Source organism: Manis javanica, chromosome 1 (assembly GCF_040802235.1).
Source record: "Manis javanica isolate MJ-LG chromosome 1, MJ_LKY, whole genome shotgun sequence".
In the NCBI taxonomy this organism is placed as follows: domain Eukaryota; kingdom Metazoa; phylum Chordata; class Mammalia; order Pholidota; family Manidae; genus Manis; species Manis javanica.
Window position 1 is genome coordinate 26235574 of NC_133156.1, and position 11538 is coordinate 26247111.

Sequence of the window (11538 nt, forward strand, 5' to 3'; positions counted from 1 at the left end):
GAAGGCAGAGTGCCGGAGTCACGAGGTACCTAGCGCTAGGCGTTTTCGGCGGACGGAGCAGAAGGAGGAGGGGGGGAAAAGGGAGCGTTCTCATCCACAAAGGAGTCACCTCGTTTATGGCTGTTGGAGGGAGGTGCCTGAGACTCGGCCGCAGCTGTGAAGGCTTGAGGCGGGGATTTATGGCTGTTGAAGGAGGGGCCTGAGGGTCTGCCGCAGCCGTGAAGGCTTGAGGTGGGGAGAGTTCCCTCCTCATCCCCGAGCGTCAGGGCCTTGCCGGACGATCACGGTCAATGGCACTGCGATAGCTCGGGGAAGAGTGGCCCACCCCGGGGAAATTTTGCTTAAAAACTTTCAGCACTGATGGAAGGGACGGTGAATGCGTTTATGACTGTCAGAGGAGGGGCTTGAGCGTCTGCCGCAGCCGTAAAGGCTTGAGGCGGGAATTTATGGCTTTTGGAGGAGGGGCCTGAGGGTCCGCCACAGCTGTGAAGGCCTGAGGCGGGGAGCGTTCCCTCCTCATCCCCGAGCGTCAGGGCCTTGCCGGACAATCACGGTCAATGGCACTGCGATAGCTCGGGGAAGAGTGGCCCACTCCGGGGGGAAAACTTACCTAAAGGCCAGAGAGGAGTGGTGAGTGTGATGAGCCAGCGCTGGAAAAAGAGGACGAGGGCAAGCTGCTGCTGGTGTCGGGGGGAAGACGGGGCCCAGTTGGGGTGTCCCGTCTCCCGGGTTTCGGCACCAATGAAAGGAAAGGAGCAACACACAGCAGCAATTCACCAGAGAGTTCCACTTTATTAGGGAAAGGTGCTGGGTTATATAGGAAGGGGCATGAATTGATTGAGGTGTCACTTCTACGGGGCTGTTGGCTGTTGGCTAGGTGCTGGGATTGGGAGGGGGGCGAGAGGTGATTGGGCTTCAGGTGGCGCCGGCGGGAACTGAGGACCCCGAAGAGAAGCCGGAAGTTTGCCATCTTACTGGTGGGGACCCTTCAAAGAGAATGAAAAGACAAACACAGTCTGGGGAAATATGTGCAAAACAATATCTGACAGAGGATTTTTATCCAGAATATATAAAAAAAACCCTTCAAACCTCAATAAAAGTAAACTAGCCATTTTTTAAAAAAAAATTGGGTAAAAGATCTGAATAGACATTTCAACAGAGAAGGCCTATGGATGGCAACTAAGCATGTAAGTGGCTCAATAACATTAACCATAAACATAATGCAAATTGAAACTACTTAAGATTCTACTACGTATCTACTGGAATGGCATCCACCCATCCAAAAAAACAGTAAGAAAGAAATGGAAACCAAGACACGGGGACTCCTGAGGACGGCCACACCGTCTCTTTGTATTTGTGTTCACATTCGCTGTCTAGCATAGTCCCAACACTCAGAATGTATTTGATTCATGCAAGGCTGTAATTCCAAGTGAAGGTCTGCCATCCTCTCCCCACTCAGTGCCTAAATACCAGCACCCACTCCCCCCGCACCGCCCGTCTCCAGCTTTAGCCTTCTTACACGAAGTCACCCGATCGGGGCTGTGCTTTCACCACAGCAGGGCCGTCACCATCTCATAAGGCAAACCATTTCATTGTTGAACAGCTCATGTTGAGCAAAAATCCCTTTCTCTAGTATTGACCTTCAGGTCCGCTGCGGACCGCACAGTGCGGTGAGAGCCTTCCTCCAAGCAGGGGTGCCGTGGGTCACTGTGGCACAGGGGCCAGCGCTAGGACAGGCTGAGGGGGGGAGGCACTTGCTTCAACTGCAAAATCTCATGAAATAAGGTAAATAATATTTTAATGCAGTATTTTAAGATATCAAATCAACAAACTATTGCCCTCAGAACAAACTACAATCCACCAGGGTAAACCTCAAAAAGCTTGATGAAGATTTTTTTTAGGGCTGAATCACAGGATTACATTTCAAACTTCACCAAACCATAGCCTATTTTTTAAGGGATATTTTTGTTTGTTCTTAACAACCTAGAAGCTAAGACCTCCTACGCAGGAATAACAAATGAATCCACATCCCAGCATGCCCCGAAGGCTGCTTTTCCAGCAAGCGCATTCAGTCTTCTGGTGATAAAGCAGCCTCGGGATCACAGTTTGAAGAGGGACAAACAGACCTCCTGGAGCAAAACTGTATTTAACCAGCTGTGATCTCACCTGACCAGTTCCAGAGAAACAAAAGATGGCAGGTGAAGTTCAGCCTGCATCTGGTGCTTCCTTGCCCTCCCACCCTTGAATTTGCTTGTCTTTCATTTGTTAAGTACCTAAGCTCAGCTCTCCGCAGAGCTACCATTTCGTTAACATCAACTAAGTGCTGGCACTGCTTGGATTTATTATGTATATTTCTTTGTTCTCACAACAGTCTTGCAAAGAAGTTTTATTACACTTGACTCTCAGATGTATGAAGTATCTAGTCTAAGGTCACAGCTAATTTAGGTGGTAGGACTAGAAGTCAATTAGGCAGAAACACAGATATGAGCGGGATGGAGAGAGAATTAAGGTCAGTAAAGCCCACTAAAAGGGACTCAAAAAGTTAACCAGTTAAAACTGGAAACCCAGAAAAAACTCAGAGTTAATCAGTTAATCAGTTAAAGCTTCAAAGGCCAGGAACAACTTGGCCTAAAATGTTTGAATATTCCCCAGATAAATAAAAGTATCTGAGCACAGCCCATGTCTTCATTGTGTCAATTAGATCATGCCATTGTAAAATTTACTTTGGCCTGCTAAAGGCCCACCTATAAACAGCATAGTAAAGACAGGAAAAATTCCATCTTAAAGCTAAAACTGCATTTTAAAACCCAAAAAGTTGAGAAGTAAGGTTCTTATCATATTCTAGCAAACAGACAGTAACTCAGCCCACCTTGGAGGCAGGGCAGGCAGTACTGACTGATATGCTCCCAGACAGGAAGCTACTATCCTGGGTGGGTATCAGAGCAGTAAATTTCTTATGTTAATTTTGCAGAACTACCTGAAAAACTGATAAGAAGAGAGTTAATGTCTCATCAAGGGTGAACATTCTAGGACCACTTAACAAGTTCACATCCTAAACTCTTTGTCATATTCCAAAAAATCCTCAACTGCCTATAAGACCCCAGACGCTAAACCTTTCGGGGTGCACCTTTCTCTGAGGTCACCCACACTTTCTAAATGCAGAGCTGTGGGTAAAGTTGAAACATTTCCAGAATTTCTCACCTGGCTTTGGTTCACCTGCATATCAACAGGCGTTCAGAGGTGTAAACAAGTAGGCTTTAGTGCATTTGCCTCTTTCCTCAGGGGTGGAGCAGTGGATCTCCAAATCAGTGGGTGAATACCTGGGCAACAGAGGGCTTATCTGTACCTAAGACTGTGAGGCGGAGGGCTGGTGTGGTTGTTGCTTGAGCAGAGTTGGCCTGGGACTGCAGTTTGTGTGCAATAAACGGGTTTTAAACTTCATTTCTCCCTTTGACTGATTTTGGATTTTAGGGGTATTTTGCCCCAGGATTTCCTTTCCCTGGACTTACAAGAGCCCTAAACTTTCTCCAACCTTTCAGGGTGCCTCTCCTATCTGAGGTCACCTGTACTTTTTCTTTCTTTAGGTATCTTTAAACAAAACTTTTACTCTACTTCACTACTGTGCCTCTGTCTTTCAATTCTTTGTTGTGGCAGGGACAAGAACTGAGGAAAATACACAATGCCCCCTAACAAAATCTGTTACTCAGAGATCAAAATGATGCACTTCTCAACTTGCCCCCAACAATGGCCTTGGACCTAGTTCCTATGGCAGTAATTCCCCAGCATCATCATCATTTTTATTTTTGCCACATCTGTGTACTACTACCATAATCTGAACTATTACATACATAAGATTTTTTAAATAAATCAACTTGTTTTTATTTCTGTGGATAAAATGAGAGTTCCTGTGGCCAGGATTCTCACCTGGCCCTGGTTGACTAGCTCACTGCACACCTGTGGGCAATACATGGCTGTTGACTCTATAAAAAGAGCTCCGCCCAGTGCTCTGGGTGCAACATGGTGGCAGGGCTGCAAGGCTGCAGGAGGGCAGAGCAGAGGCTGGAGTGGGGACAGGGCCAACTACAGAGGGGCCCAGAGGCAGAGACTGGCTTGCTGCCTGCAGACTCGCTCTGAGTGAATGCGATTCTAGTGACTAACCTGCCAGCTAGAAATAAACCTGGGTATAACCCTTTCACCCCAAGAAGGTTTTGCTGTCAATTTCCTTGGTCACACTGAATCCATAACAAACTTGCCCGGGGCTGAAACCCATTGGTAAGACAATTTCAATACATTTTAAAGAGAACTTAAGTAAAGGTTTAATGAAACTTTAGATTAATTCATAAGTTAAAATTAGTATTACTTGTCATATGTACAAAACATGTATGATGAAAATAAGACAGTGTCATGAGACTCTGGCCAGGCACTCTTGCCTGCCAAAAACTATGACCCTGAGGCCTGTATATTCTGCTACAAAGGAAAATTAGCAAGTGGTCAAGAGGTCTTTAGAATCCAACAGAGACATTCCCTTCAATGCAACTGACATAGGCAGTATAGTTGAGGAAGAGAGATTGGCCTTCCATGAGTCGAGAAAAGCTTGAGGCCGGTTTGGGTGGCCAGCTGGCAGAACAGGTTAATGGAAAGCAAACCAGCCAGATTCTAGGAAAATTAGCTGATGGCAAAATAGAATGTGGTTTCTAACAGTTCAGCTAGATTTGGGATGGGGAACAAAGGTAACCTACAGTTCCCCCCAGAGTTCATTACACGCTCATTAGCATTCTAAAAAACCCCACCCTTTGGCACCATGACAGCTCTGAGGCTAACCGTATCAGGACAAGAGGACATAGCCCCTAACCCTCCATTCCAAGTGAACACCACCTACCCCGATGAATAGTCCACTGACGTCCTACCCAACAGTAAGCTAAATAAACCTCATATAAGAATTCAAGAAGAGACACCCCAGGGCTGCCCACCGCTGGAGCATGCCCGCACTCCCTCCTTGAGTGTGTACTTTGGCTTTAATAAACTACCCTTTGCCTGCACCTGCTTGACCTGCTTGTGAATTCTTCTCAGACGGAGTTAAGAACCCTCTCCTGGGTTGAGGTCTCACCTAGTGCACAGAGAGAACTCCCCAGACTGGATTTCCCAACAACATACTCAGAATTGAAAGACAATAAAGGGAATTACTTTCTTGGAGCTTGAATCAATGTCTGAGTAACACCAAATTCCACCTTGAGTACTACCAATGGCTGGTGTTCCTTCATTTTCAGAAGTAATGCAGAATCTTTAAGAAGGTTATCCAGAGTCCTACCCAAAGCACATTGCCTCTCAATTGCCACAGTGAAAGTTCTTAAGGTGACAGGAGGTTGGGAGACCCACATTTTTGCTTGTTCTCTACCATGAACCAGCTGTAGGAACTAAGGCAAATTATATCAACTTTCTGAACCTGTTTCATTATCTATTAATAAGATATTTGTTCTTTCTTTTATTCTACAATCTCTTCCAGATTTAAAATTCTCTAAATTTAATCTCAACTTGACCACTTTCAGTATTTTTCAAAAATTCTGTGACTTAATTTTCATGGGCACTAAAGTTCTATTGTCCCTGTATTTGTCTTTGGTATAGGACAAATATAATGTAACCTTACAAAAAGGTTTGAAAGCCTTAATGGTGATTAGTCTATCAAACTGCTTCAGATTATTACTAAAAGGTCCTCAAGTATAAATTCACTGTTCCTGTGGCACAAAAAAAGTACCTGGAACTGACTTTGTCCCGTACACACTCATCAGACCTTGGTCAAGGACCTTTCCTTCTCTGACCCTGTGCCCTTACCTATAAACCTGGGTGAATAAATTCTTACCTTCTTCTACTTATGGGGTTGCTCTGGGGATAAAGTAATCTCACTGATGAGAAAAATATCTGAAAAAAAACCCACCCAAGTTCAATGTGTCATAGGATTTTTCTTACTGCCAAACGAGACAAGAGATGTGAGGGCACTGTGATCATCGTAGTTGTCAGTTGACCTTCTACCAGCCTCTCTTGGCCTGTTTTCTCATTTAAATGATAAGCCCACATATACCCTTTTTATCATGAAAATTCTCTGGTTCAGGAATTGATTTATTGTCCCTTATGATTATTGTTATCCCACAACATACCACAGTCAGGAACACAGAAAAATAGAAAGTAAAGAAAGACAGGTACATAAAATGGAAGGAGCACTCACATCAGAGGCAAAAGTTCTGCATTTATGCTTCAGCTTTGCTGCTCTCTAGGTTTGGAGCCATAAGGAAGTTCCTTCCCCTTTTACATCATCCTCACGAGTAAAAAAGAAAAGGTGGGCCAAATGAATGGACAGCACACCTTTGCTGTTTGGGCCTTTCTAGTACCTTTGCCTCCTTTTCCTGTCATAACTTCCCCAGAAGAGACCTGGGGAGCCATCCCAACCCTCGTCGTCATCCATGAGCTTCCCTGGAACTCCATGAGCCTTGGAACCCATGACCAAGGCCTTGATCAACACATTTTCCTGGTCACAGTGATTGACTGGGACGGGCACTCACTCACAAAGGCCCAAGGACCATATCCCAGGTCCTGCCTGGGACTGTTAGGAGGGAGTGCTTTCTTCCTAGCAGGATTTTGAGGTGTAGACATGACACAAACCTGGAGTCTTCTGGGTATCACATGGGAAGAGGCTGCCTGAGAATGAAACCAACAGAGAGGGAAGCAAAGAGCAATGGAGGCCCCGATAGCATCATTTGGGCTCCTGGGTCCAGCCCTGAGGACAACACCCAAAGTCGCATGAACCCATCAATCATCTTTTCAGCTACACTGAGCTTGAGCTGGGTTTCTGCCACATGCAACTGAAACAGTTCTGACTGATACACAGAAGCTTTCAAACTTATGCTGTTGAGCCCTGGAGCTTCCCCAGCAGTGCCCTGGGGCCTTCTGAGGCCAGGCTGCGCAGGCCACACTAACTGGCAGCGATATCAGGCCATGTGTCCCATTTAAACAGAGCACCTTTTTACCAGCTTTAAAAACCGAGCTGCATGTGAGCTTTGGCTTGAGGGCAGGTTCCAAGGACACTTGATTTCATGGTTTCCTGGGGATCTCTCCGGAAGCCAAAAGAAGAAACTTTAAGAGTCAGGGGTTCTTGATCTTACCCCCTCCTACGGTAGGGGACAAAACTCAGGGGCCTGAAAGTTAGGGAGGAAGGAAGGACTGTCCAAAACTGGGGAGCCTTTTCCCTGTTTAAAAAAAAAGGAAAAGAGCACAGCTCAACTCAGATAATGGCAGCCATGTGAGCTGAAGGGTACCAGACATTTTGATTCTTTAAAGGAAACCAAATACCTGGATTTTTATATAGAAACCTGTTTATTTTAGTTCTTGGAAACTAATTTAATAGAATTTTAAATCACCTTTGAGCCAAGCAAGATACATCTGCAAACCAAATTCAAAATGTGGACCACAGCTCTCTCTCTTCCTTACTGAGTCCAGAGAAACTCGTCAGTGGGTGTCTGAGCTTTCATGACATAATACGGCAAACTTAGTGTGCATGGGCACATGTGTGTTTTCCTGGAAGAGGTCCAGAGTTTTCAATTAGATTCGTCTAAGGATCCTCACAATCCAGAAAAGGTTCAAAATATCTGATCTAGCAAGAGAAGATTATCCCAGAAGGGTTACCAACTGTGTGTGTGTGCATATGTGTGAATTTTGATGGGACATTGTGTCCCCAATATTCTTTTCTTTCAGAGCTAAAAGGTCAGTTTCTCCTCTCTTGCTCGCCTCACTCTCCCCCAGTGATAAAGAACATTATATCACCATCTACATTTACTGTGCTCAGCCAGCAAAGAAATAAAATGTTCATGGGCCGTTAATCCAGCTTTAAGTCTGGACAGAACTTACCTCTGCCTACCCTGGGACTTACCTCTGCAGGTCAGGAGAAGCACGCTTGCTTGTGATCGGGATGTAGGGCTGCTGCAGGACTGGCAGACAGCAGCTGGCTTTAGGGAGCAGGTCACATCCCTTCTTCCCACCATGAGCAACTGACACCAGAAAGGATGTTTGTTGGCTCCTCCCTGTGCTCACTCGTTCGTTCGTTCATTCAGCAGAGCACACGGAGGGCCTCCCTTAGACAGCAATGCGCTGGGGCCCAGGAATACAGAGGTTCTGTCCCTATCCTCGAATTCACAGCCAAGTTAAAAAAGGAATAACTCTTTATTTTTATAATATGCTTTCAGTTTGATCTGCAGACTCACCCCCACTATCTCATTTGGTCCTCATAATCGCTCTTGCAACCAACAGGGAGGAGGGAGTTTTTCTCATTTGACAGATGATGAAACTGAGGTTACAGAATTTTACATTAGAGCCTAAGTAATGGGTCAGGTGGGTCTAATGTTACTATTAGCCTAAATCAAAAAGCTAGGATTTCTGTCCAATGAGTCAGTACTATTAAAGTAGCAGAAGTCTTTGGAAGGGAAATTTTAAAAGAAATGTGCCCAGCTGAGTCTGACAGCATTGACCATCCATGGGTGGGAAAGAAAGAGAGAACAGAGCCTCGTATATTTCCTCCCACATTTACTATGAGAAAAACTACCAGTGTGGTTGCTATTAATAACAATTTATTAAACACTCCCTCTCAGAGGACCCAGTGAGTCAGACTGCCCAGTATGAAGGAGCTTCTGAGATGTGGGATTTTTAGTGCCCAAACCCAGACAGCTGCAGGCACCCTGTGGTGGCGGATCACCTACCCTTGCCAGACACGGCGGCGCTACAGCATCAGATGTGTCCTCTCACTCCCTCCTCCCAGGATCCAAGCAGAGGTCAAAGTAGCCTCATTTAACAGATGAGAAACCTGCTTTTCCTGAAGGTGAAGTGCCCTACTGAAGCAGCAGGGCCAGGCATAAACCAGCCTCCTCTGACCCAAAGACCTGCCCCTACCAGCACCTTAGGATGATGAAAGTGCTAGATCCTTTGAGGTAAAAATTGATTCCCCTCTATTTAAAAAAAATCCCAAATCATCTGATACATTTAAAATAAAAGAAAAAGAACTGGTCATGAATCCTGGCTCCAAGTCTAACACTGCAGCCACTGACAGAATTCCCTGCGCCACAGAGAGAGCAGGCTGTCAGCAGCGTGGGGGAAGGGAAGAAGGAACATTCTGTGTTGTTCTCTATTCTGTTATCACAGTGCAGGGCAGTGCCCATTATGCAGTCTTCACTCACTGAAAATATCTCATTAAATGTCTGTTGAAATCATGAATGAATGTTAAGATTCTTTGGGCTGTGGAGAGCTGTTGCAGCCACCTTCAATTCAGTGTACATGCTCTACCCATTCCTAGGCCTAGTTTGAATAAAAATAGATATGCATTTATATATTTTCCCTGCTAGCATCTAAATTGTTCTTTGAACTGAATAACCTTCCACTCCGACCCCCATAAAGTCACCCAGCAGAGCATGACTCCATTTAATCTACAAGTGTCCTGCCACACCCCCTGTCCCCCACCCTGACACGCACAGACACCATTCCCTGTTTCATTTTCATCGCAGCAATTACGGAAGGAAGGTGGAAGGAATTAAGGACTTAAGAAGGAAGGAAGCAAACAAGCGAGGACGGAAGGGAGACAGGGATGCATCATGTGTTTTGCCTTATTGTCCTAGTACTACACAAGGGGAATTGTCAGATTCAAATGAAATCACCGCTGAGATGCTTTTTGTGCAATTAGGAAAATAATAAGTTTTATACATGCCAAGTGATGACTAATACGAGGCTCCAGAAACAGCTAACTAGAAAACGAAGCATCCTGCAGCTCATGAAGCATTTTCTCCTCCATTAGCACAGCTAACCCAGTGGCCGAGAAAAGCACTATGCTTACAGATGGATAAACCCAAATTCCATTTCAAGCCTTCTTTTTGCCAAGAGGCTAGACTGGAATAGTGCTCTTGCCCAGTCCTCTGAAGGCCATTCTTATTAAATACTCACTGAGTTTCTTAAGGGAGTTTGGGGGCATTATTTTCGTTTGGGATGGACCGTTTTTTGTTGGGCAGGACAGGATTATTCTGCATATCACAGGAAAAATGGCACCCCTGGCCTTCTGTCTATTAAATGTCAGCAGTTCCCCCTACATTACGACTAACCATGTGACCCTGTCAATTCCAAATGCCCCTGGGTCGGGGGGTTGCCCTGGAGAAGAACCCTGTCAGGAAAGCAGTCATAAGAATGGTCTACAGTCAATTCAAGACCTTCCTGCCAGGCCCTTTCCACCAGAGCAGCCTTACTGCATCACACCCCATCTCCACCCTATCTCGTTCACTCCGCAGATATTCGCTGAGCAGTCACTATGTGCCAGGCACTTCTCCAAGTGCTGAAGACACTGCAGGAAGCAAGACGGACAAGGTTCCCATTCTTCTGGATCCTTTAATCAAATCAGGCAAGGCAGGCAAAAATAAAGTGAACTAATAAATCCACTTTTTCAGGTAGTGCTATGAACTAGCAGGAAAACTAAGACAAGGAAAAGAGGAATCTTCCACCCAAGGGTAGGAGGCAACTGTAACTGACAGGGGGTGTTAGGGAAGGCCCCACTGGAGTCAAGAACAGCCAGGCAAAGAAGCAAAAGAGAGTCCTAGGAGAGGGAGGGGCGAACACCAAAGACATGAAGCAACAACAGCCTGTCATGTCCGGGGAGCATCCAGGGGCACAGTGTGGCTGTAACAGAACAAACAGGGCAGAAGGAGGATGGGGTCAGAAATACTGGCAGGAGCTGAACCATGGAGGTCTGCATGCTTTCTCAGGCTATTTCACATCTCGGTGCCTTTGCCCATTACTTGTTCCATTCAGCCGGGAATGCCCCTCCCATTCCTTCCACCTAGAAAACTTGGCTTTGTGATTGCCTCTGTAAAACTCCCCCTGATTTCCCTAGTGTAACTAACAACCTGAACCATATATTTAACCCTTCTTTCTTGCTTCCACCATGCTTTATACATATTGTGCTTGATGGTCAAGGGAACTGGCTATAGAGCCAAACCACTCGGTTACCACGCTATATCCTTAAGCATGTTGCCCAACTTCCCTTGGCATTGGTTTCCTCCTCTTCAAAGCAGGAGAAAATATTCGTACCATTGGGTACTATCGAGCTAGTGTGAGGATTAAGTGTAGGCAGAAGCGTTTAGAACAGTGCCTTGAACATGGTCATAGTAAGTGCTCAATGTTGTTACAGAACACTTTATTACATTCATGCATTTCCATGTCTATCTCTCCAAATAATTCTAATACTCCTCAAAGGCACGACACGGACCAAGTGCCTTAGACATGTGTCTTCCATAACTAACACTGTGCCTGAAACATAGCAGATGCTTATGCAGATGGTAGTATGGAGGGGGAGGGAGTGGAAGGAGGAAGGAAGGCAAAGGATAAGAAATCAAGAGAAGAAAAGCTTTCCACTTTTCAAAACTTGCAGAGAAAAAAAAAAATCTGCTTGTCCCGTTTCACAGAAAGGAAAAGTTCAAACTTAGGTGAACAACTTGCCCTTCAAAGTGAACAACTGAGCCA

At 45.4% G+C, this 11538-nt stretch overlaps 1 long non-coding RNA gene across 1 annotated transcript; it reads right to left on the minus strand.

Moving 5' to 3' along the window:
* Positions 1-860: 860 nt before the first annotated feature.
* Positions 861-9051, minus strand: LOC140847062 (uncharacterized). Its single transcript, XR_012126721.1, has 3 exons — positions 8742-9051; positions 7919-8036; positions 861-986 (listed from the first exon to the last, which is right to left on the minus strand). It is a non-coding gene; the product is annotated as an uncharacterized lncRNA (long non-coding RNA).
* Between the last annotated feature and the right edge of the window lie 2487 nt (positions 9052-11538).